The sequence below is a fragment of the Rhagoletis zephyria genome, unplaced genomic scaffold (assembly GCF_001687245.7).
Source record: "Rhagoletis zephyria isolate East Lansing unplaced genomic scaffold, Rhagoletis_zephyria_1.1 Rzeph_scaffold_00102, whole genome shotgun sequence".
In the NCBI taxonomy this organism is placed as follows: domain Eukaryota; kingdom Metazoa; phylum Arthropoda; class Insecta; order Diptera; family Tephritidae; genus Rhagoletis; species Rhagoletis zephyria.
The window spans coordinates 318,247-326,890 of record NW_016157186.1 but is presented as its reverse complement, the minus strand read 5'-3'; positions in this window follow the sequence as shown (position 1 = coordinate 326,890).

Sequence of the window (8,644 nt, the reverse complement as noted above, 5' to 3'; positions counted from 1 at the left end):
TTTAATTTTTTTTTTTGTTTGCTTGGGCGCCTTTTGAAGATATGCCACATTATATTGTCGCCTTAAATACAAAAAAAAACAATTTCTTTAAGCCATCTTGCGCAGCAGTTTGTTGATCTTATGCTCACGGCTACCGAAATCACTAACCTCAACGTAGTGATTAGCCTTCTTGCGCCAGGCTCGGGTTGATGTGTTGAGCTTGAATGGCATCAGGAAATTGGAGGCTTTCTTGAAGTGGGTTCCAACAGTGGATATTTCGTGCCCCAAATAATCAAAGCACTGAATTTCGTGCGCTTTGTGCAATTTGCGTTCGATCACAAAGCTGTCAGAGATTGGGACACGTTGATGGTTGTGCTTGACAATTCCACGTTTGTAATTCAATTCGCGAACTGATTTAAGATTTGGATAGCCCCATATAGGGTTCAGCATACGTAGGATATTAATGGTTGCCTTGTTCAATTTGAGGAACAAACCGTGGTTAATGTGGCGAAAACGGAACGGTAAAACTTTACGCTCTTTTGGTGTAACTTTGTACGGATACGGATCACAAAATCCAATTTGGATTTTTTAGGCACGTAGAATTGGCCGCGTTTTTTGCCACATGGCGTAACTTCATTCCACGGCGTCTATCACGGAGTTTTCTTGTTTGATATTTCTCAGCATGCACCAAGATTTCACGTTTACAGAGTGTAATCGCACCAGAGCGCTTTAGTTTACGCTTGACCAGGGTAGCAATTTGCTGACCTGCTTCTTGCTGAATTTCAGCTTCGACTCAGGGACAGGAGGCAGCTTCCTGGAAGGTTGTCTGCCCTTTGCTTGCGGTTTTTTACCGGCCGTGATGGCAGTCATCTTAACTTGTTACCTAACACATTGAGAAGGCGAAAAAAAGTTCGCCAAATGTTTGGAGCACATCGTAAATGAGCCACTCGATTTATAACATTTTTATTAAACAATTTAATCAAATACTTCTTAATACATAGATATGTTGCAACCAGACACTTACTTTCTCCAATTCCATCCTGTTTATCGGCATAATTTTCCAAATATGCCTGCTACTTCATTACTAATAACCCATTTTCAAACTGCGCCTTCTTTGTTGCCTCAACATATCCCAAAAAGGACATAAATTTACATTAAACAATAGAAACAGCAAAAATTAGCAAATAAAATACTCCCTTCGTTTTGTTTTGTTGTCAAATTTCTGAGAAATGTGTATTCAGTGGCAATGCGCAGAGCGCTCGGGGCAGCAATATTAATTTGTATCAAATATAACATTAAACGCTCGACCGCTGTGGTGTAGTGGTAAGCAGTGCGCGCTTTCACTCATCAGCACCTGGGTTCAAGCCCTGGTCAAAGCAACATCGCAAAAAATATGGAAAAAAGGTTTTTTCTTAACAGCTGTCGTCCCTCGACAGCCAATGGCAACCTCCGAGTGTATTTCTGCCATGAAAAACAGCTTCTCATAAAAATACAATCGCCGTTCGGAGTCGGCGTAAAACTGTAGGTCCCTCCGCTTTGTGTGACAACATCAAGGTGCACGCCACAAGTCTGAGGAGAAGCTCGGCCAAACACTAACTTATGTGTAAGCGCCAATCTATTATTATTATTATAACATTAAACGGTGGTTCTAATACATTTTTTAATATTATTAACTAGAGTACATACATTATATGGTATCTCTTTCAAAAATTAATGTACTATATGAACTTTTTTTTCAAATATTTCTTAAGTTTATTTGATGAGTGTTGAAAAGCAACCATGCGTGTAGGAAATTGTGTGGTACCTAAAATTTCACCTCTGGAAACTTTATCCCCATAAAGGACTTCACCACAGTTTTTTTACTGGATGTACTGAGGTTGAGTTATTCTAAACAATTCTCAGCGACGGCGGAATAACTTTTTTGTCAATTATTCACTATGGAATAGCGACGAATAACTTTCCGGCAGAGGAATAAATTTTTATTCCAATAGTTTTTCCGAAGAGAGGAATTGAGATTGTGAAAATAGTATACAATTTTTTAATTATTATTATTTTCTTGAATGTTTAAATACATGAAAAACTAACAAATACTGTCCAATTCAATGTCAGGAACTTTGCCTGCTTCAAATGAAGTACATATGTAAATCAAAAAGATAAATACACCACAGTGTAGAGGATTAAATTCTCTACATAATTGCAGTGGGAAGTATTGCGCTGCGGGTTATCACTTTTCCGTAATCGATTGGTAAATTCATTGATTTTTTTTTTTGAACTACATATAAGCAGGAAATAATGTTACTCATACGCTCTGTACGAGTATCCAACTGATCAAACGTAAAGGAAGACGATAACAATTAATTGCGCGATGGGGATTAGTCGCAGCGTAGCAAATACCTCTGCAATTTATTTGTGGCACCGGCGACTCCGTTAGGCATACACACGTCTAATCCAGATTTTAATTCTTTTTAATTCGTTTTTGAATTCGTTTTAGCACTCTTTTGATTCCTAAGTGAATTGAAATGCTGAAAACATAAAAAATTAAGTCGCGATTCATATTTTTTTTTTCTTTTTTGAAACTGCAAACTTGACTTATGGGTGGAAGAATCACCGCTATTTTGAAAACAAGAGTGGCCAACTTTTTTCCAACAGTTTGACCAATCAACTTCCCCATAACGGTTTTTTTGGTCCACTATTGAAAAAATTACACATAGATGGTTAACATTTTTACCAAACTATTTAGTGGACAATTTTTCTAAAGGTCGCCGAATAAATATTCTGTGTTTTTCTGTTGTGACCGATATGCATACAAAAAAGTGCGGCTGGGCACACTGGAGAAGTGAAACTTTCGTTACATATCTATGTAATTTGTCTCATTTCATTGGTTCACAAGAACATCGATGAATATATCGATACAAAGTTCGATTTATTAATCGGTAGTAACATCAATAAAATTATCGATAACAAAATTTATTAAAATCGATAATAATATCGATAACAAAATCGATAATAACATCCATAACAAAATCGTACTATTTTGGCCTTATCGAAATTTTGGAGCGTCTTTTTCCTATCATTGAATATGAACGAGGAAATATAAAATAAGGACTTTTCGAAACGATGCATTTTTAAATTCTCTAGCGTTCTGTATCAAAATATGAGTTTTCATAAAAAGTGGGCTTAGCAATTTTTCACTCTAAGCTAGCGATATGTACATTTTTTATTCTTTATTTCATAGCTAACTTTATAAAAGTTTGGTTTGTGAATATGTATATGTATAGATGAATTATATTTAAAAATAAATTAAACAGAAAATACATACAATTTTTTAAGCACATATTTATGGGCGGGGAAATTTAAGAAATTTCGGTCAAAATCAGGGAATTTCATTATCGAAATCGGGGAATTCTCAAAAATGAGTTGGCTAATCTGCCCTTTGCCCACATATTTAACACAAGTACATCGCATTTCAATATGGGTTCCGAGGATATCGTTCGTTAAGCGGAACACTTTTTTAAATCTGTTCGTGTTGCGAAATGTTTGTTAAGTGAAGCTTTCCTTAACCGAAGGTTCACTGTACATATGTACGCACATATGTTCACACCCATATACTACATTTCTATTTATGCACTACTTTAGAAACCACAGCGCGCACAATTTTAATTTTTGCTTACCAATGCAAAAATCGGTTGACTGCGTGGAAACGCATTTACATAAGGTGAAGCAGCAACATAAACGCGCTGGCGCATAGCCATCGGACCTTTGTTGCGAGAGTGTCATTATCCTAAAAATAAATAAGACAAAATAAAAACTTTTTAATATACAACGCTTTTATAAATGGACTAAAAAGTAGAAAATAATATTTCTCAGTCCCACAGAATTTGTTTTGATAACCTTTGATTTTGAAATTTTAGCAAAAGTCATTATAAACAATTAATGACATTGAAAACGAAAAACGTGGAGCGCATGCAGTACAAAACATTCAATTTCATTGACAATAGTCAAACTACATAACATTCTACAGCGAAAGTACAAATTTGAGATCGATTTTAAGCGGTCGTTATTCATATGCCCACATACATATTTGTACATATATATACTTTTCATATCAATTCAAGTGTATTACATGCGCTCCACGCTTTTCATTTTCAATGTCATTAATTGTTTAGAATGACTTTTGCTAAAATTTCAAAATCAAAAGTTCTCAAAACAAATTCTGTGGGACTGAGAAATTTTATTTTCTACTTTTTAGAAAAGCGTTGTATATTAAAAAGTTTTTTATTTTGTTTTATTTATTTTCAACTTTTTAGTCTTGTCTGTACAAAATTTTGCAATAGATATTAAAATAATTCAACTTGCAGTGAAAGAGAGGAGAAGACTATGCAAGCACAATGTTGTTTGCTCACATTTAGTATAAACATTAGGGCGGGTTGATTTGTTTTTAAATCGTATTGCAAAAACGTAAACTACATAAAATTCTAAGAAAATTCTCCGAAGAAACCATGTATCTAAAATAAAATCCTAATCCGCGCCTCTCGACTTGAAAATTTATATGGCCGCCTTTGCCAAAAAAAATAAATGTTAGAATAAATAGGTTTTTCCAAAAAGAAATCGAATTTTCTGAATAAAATTGTTTAGTAAGGTAGTTTTTTTGCACTTTATATTTTTTCTACACTCAAAATTTGTTTTCATTAAAAAAAATATTCACCCAAGTAAAAAATTTTCAAGTCGAGAGGCGCGGATTAGGGTTTGATTTTAGACCCATAGTTTCTTCAGAGAATTTTCTTAGAATTTAATGTAGATTACGTTTTTGCTATACGATTTTTAATTTTTTTTCATCCATACAAATCAACCCGCCCTAATAAACATACATATGTACATACATACATTTCATTTAAAGAAATGGCGTGTCGTCCATTACCGCTGTAGCGTATGTAGTGCATATTTTTAACTTCTTCTGGCGAGGCGACATCTATCTCTAAAGTTTTTCTGATTGTGTGTTTTTGATATGATACCTACCTTTATAAATGCCTTTGCTATATTTAGGGCCGTTTTCTAATGTAAGCAGTAAAGTTGCCTTTACTAACAGGGCAGATAAATTGTTCCTCACTTTAAAGTGTTTTCGTTTTCTTATCTTACCTGTAAAAATAAATTTGTTATTCCGTAGAGTGAAACTTCACTACATTTCCGAGAGTGAAACTTAACTACATTCGTCATAAAATTCCAAAGGTTGGCAATGCAACATAAGCAAATATTGAGCAAGAGCAACTGTTAGCAAAAACCAAAACCTTGGTTGAAATATCTAATATATCTGATTCATAAACCAAAACCAAACCAAAATTTAAAGTTGGGTACAAATTTTGAAGGTTGCAACGGGTAAGCAACAATTTATCGATTCGAGAAATTAATGCGCTGATGAGAAAACGAAAACTCGTATATCGAGACTATAAAGTGGCCGGTAAACTAAAGGTTAGATGAGAAAACGGCCCTTATAGTATAAAATGGTGGTCTGGACATACAACAAGTTGATAAAAGCGTTTTTGGATAATGCCATTCTTGCAGCAAAGGTACAAAGGTAGTGTACATAAATGTAGTTTTAATTCTTTTTATGTACTTTTTGCGTGTACCACCTAGCAGAAAAATTTATCACGTTCGAGATGGATAGAAATTTTTCAGTTTTTATATTTTAGCAAATATAATCGAATAAACTATATATGAACAGTTTTTTACTATTCGTATACCCATTCAAAACTAAGGGCAGTAAAATTTTTAATATGCCAAGGCTTTCATTAATGATGTATGTAGTTTAAAATGAATTTTTGTCATCGCTTGTCAATTTTGGTTTGGAGACAAATCAGTCAATGAAATTTTTTGTTCTGAGACACTTAAGATGGCAAAACACCAAAATATCAAGTCCTGCCCTGTCGGAAGCATCAACATTCAAAAAGAAAGCTTTCATAAATATTTTTTTAATATAAAAATATTTGACTACCAATTTCTTAAGTACTTAGTCATAAATTTAAAATTGCCCTTTTTCCACATGGGTGTGCTATCGATATGTGGGCATGAACATAGCACTGTAACGTTGTCGATGCTGCCTCAGACGAATGTTTGCCAACAATTTATTTATTTTTCAATGCTATTTCAAAGTTGTGCGTCAACGACTGCGTGTCACTACATTGTTAAGCTCTATTGTACCTACTCGCATGTTGTTGGTATAGTTTTTTTGTTCGCACTTTAATCGCATCGTCGCTTCACAGCTGAACCACCTTGTTTTTATTTTAATTCTATGGTTCGCCTTCCGCGTATCTATTTTTAGACTATTTTATCTTCAATGTTTTCTATTTATGATTTTCTTAATTTTCTTTTCGCTTAATTTTGTAACTAATTTGTAACTAACATACAAACATATGTATGTACATATGTACATACCTTACGAATGTTTTTCGAAACTAAATTATTTTAATAGATTTATGGGTAGTTTTTCTTTTTGTTAGAATATATTGAAATAAAATGCAACCCTACAACCCAATTGCATTCTAGCAAGTACACCTTCATACACCTTTATATGCAGTTCTATGTATATGTACATACATGTATACCTTTTCATATTATTGTTACTAATAAAATCTAGGTCGATCAAGAGTACGCTTAATCCTCGGAGATTCTATAACAGTGGTTATGGGCCCAGAGTGTCTACTTTGAATTCCCGAGTATTAACAGTCTAGTTATTTTGGTTTTATTGTTTATCCGGAGATAAAAACAAAAGAGAATGACGAGCTCACTAACAAATATTGAAAAGCTGAACTCGGAGAATTACGTGATGTGATCTGTCCAAGTTAAAAGTTTATCGATTACCCTAGATTTGTGGCACGTGGTCGTGGATACTGTTCCCGAGGAACCGGTAGCTAAATTGGCGTGGAATGCTGCCGATAAAAATGCTCTCGCTACTCTAACTTTATGTGTAAAGCCAAGAGAACGCATTCATGTTAAAAACTGCACCACCGCAAAAGGTGCATTGTAGGAGAGTGTAACTCTTTAAAAAACGTCTCTGATTTAACTTGAAATGAAGCAAATGAAAAGCTTTTAGTGCAATTAGATCTATAGTACATGAACTAAAGGAGGTGAACATTATGTTGCCGGATGATCTTGTGGCAGTTATTTTGCTATGTAGCCTTCCCGACGAGCTAGAGAATTTTGTTGTAGCTTTGGAAAGCCGGGACAGTCTGTCGACTTTTAGTGCTTTGACCTCTAATGTCCTTGAAGAGGAAATACGGCAAAGTCAAAAACTAAAATCAAATATGGAAGCTGTATTTGCTGCAAATTCGCGAAATGGTGGGAAGCGAAATCCAACCAACAACCACAAAATCAAAGAACATTTTAGTTCGCGAAATTATAATAACAACAAGAACGCAAAGAATTTTAAGTGTTTTCGGCGTGTTAAAAAAAGGCATATAAAAGCCCAGCGTAAATCAAATAAAGAGGTGGCACATTCAGCAAGCGCATTTGGAGCTGCGGAGACAGTGCAAATAAGTGAGAAGTTGATCTTGGATAGTTGGGTGTCCTCCCACATGTGCAGAAGAGAAGATTAGTTTGACTCTTTTAAAAAGCAACCGCCGAACTTGGACTTTCTTACTTTTTCTTTAATTGCTTTTTATATATGTGACCTGGTCTACGAAAAGGGAGCTTACGTGCGAAAACTAGTTTTCTGTGAAAAAGCTGTTAAAAGTAAGCAACTCGTTTCGTCAGTTTCTCATTATCTCGTTAATTGTTCTCCGCGCCGGACGTCCAGTAAGTGTTGTTGTTGGTCCAGTAAGTGTTGTTGTTGGTCGGAATATTATAAATATAAATAATATATAAATAAATTATATTTTGTCGTATTTTTACTCTTCTTTCTCTACATTTTTAGTACACTTCTAAGCAAGTTAGGATTTTCTGCTTTTCACCACGTGAAAAAGCATCTCATATTCCATCCGAATCAACCAAAAAGTGAAAATTGATTTTTTGACACCTAAGCCCCCTTTCCGTAGACCAGGTCACATATTATCTGAAATTAAGTCAATAATAGTTTTTAATTTTCCTTTTTGTTTTAAAACTCGCCATAAGTGATAACCAGGTACTGTCAAGATTCGCAACCAGAGTAGTCATGGGCATATACTTTTCTAATTAATGTAATGTACAAAAAATTAATACGGGCGACAAACGGGCTCGCTTATATGCGAAAACAGCCTTTATTTGCATGAATTCATGCATTTTCCTCTTTCAAATGCGCATAAGCAGCCGAACAAATACACGAAATTTTTGGGAATTAACTCGGATCAGGAGAATTTTCGATTACAACACTGGTAAAAACGGCCAGCTGTTGTCTTTTGTACAAGTAAGCAAACAAAGATAGCGAGTTTGGCGTCCGCGGTAGCCGAGTGGTGAGAGTTGGGCGCTACAAGTCTGTAGATGCCCGGTTCGATCCACGGGGAGTGATTGCCAATAATTTTTTTCTTTCTATTTTTATTTTATTTTATTTGATATATATACTAAATTTAATTTTATTTTATTTTCATTTGTTTTATTTTATATCACATTTTTTATTTTACTATTAGTTAATTTCAATTTTTAGAGTTTAGTTTTATTAAACAATCAGTAACAACTAACTGAAAGCAACAATTAAAAA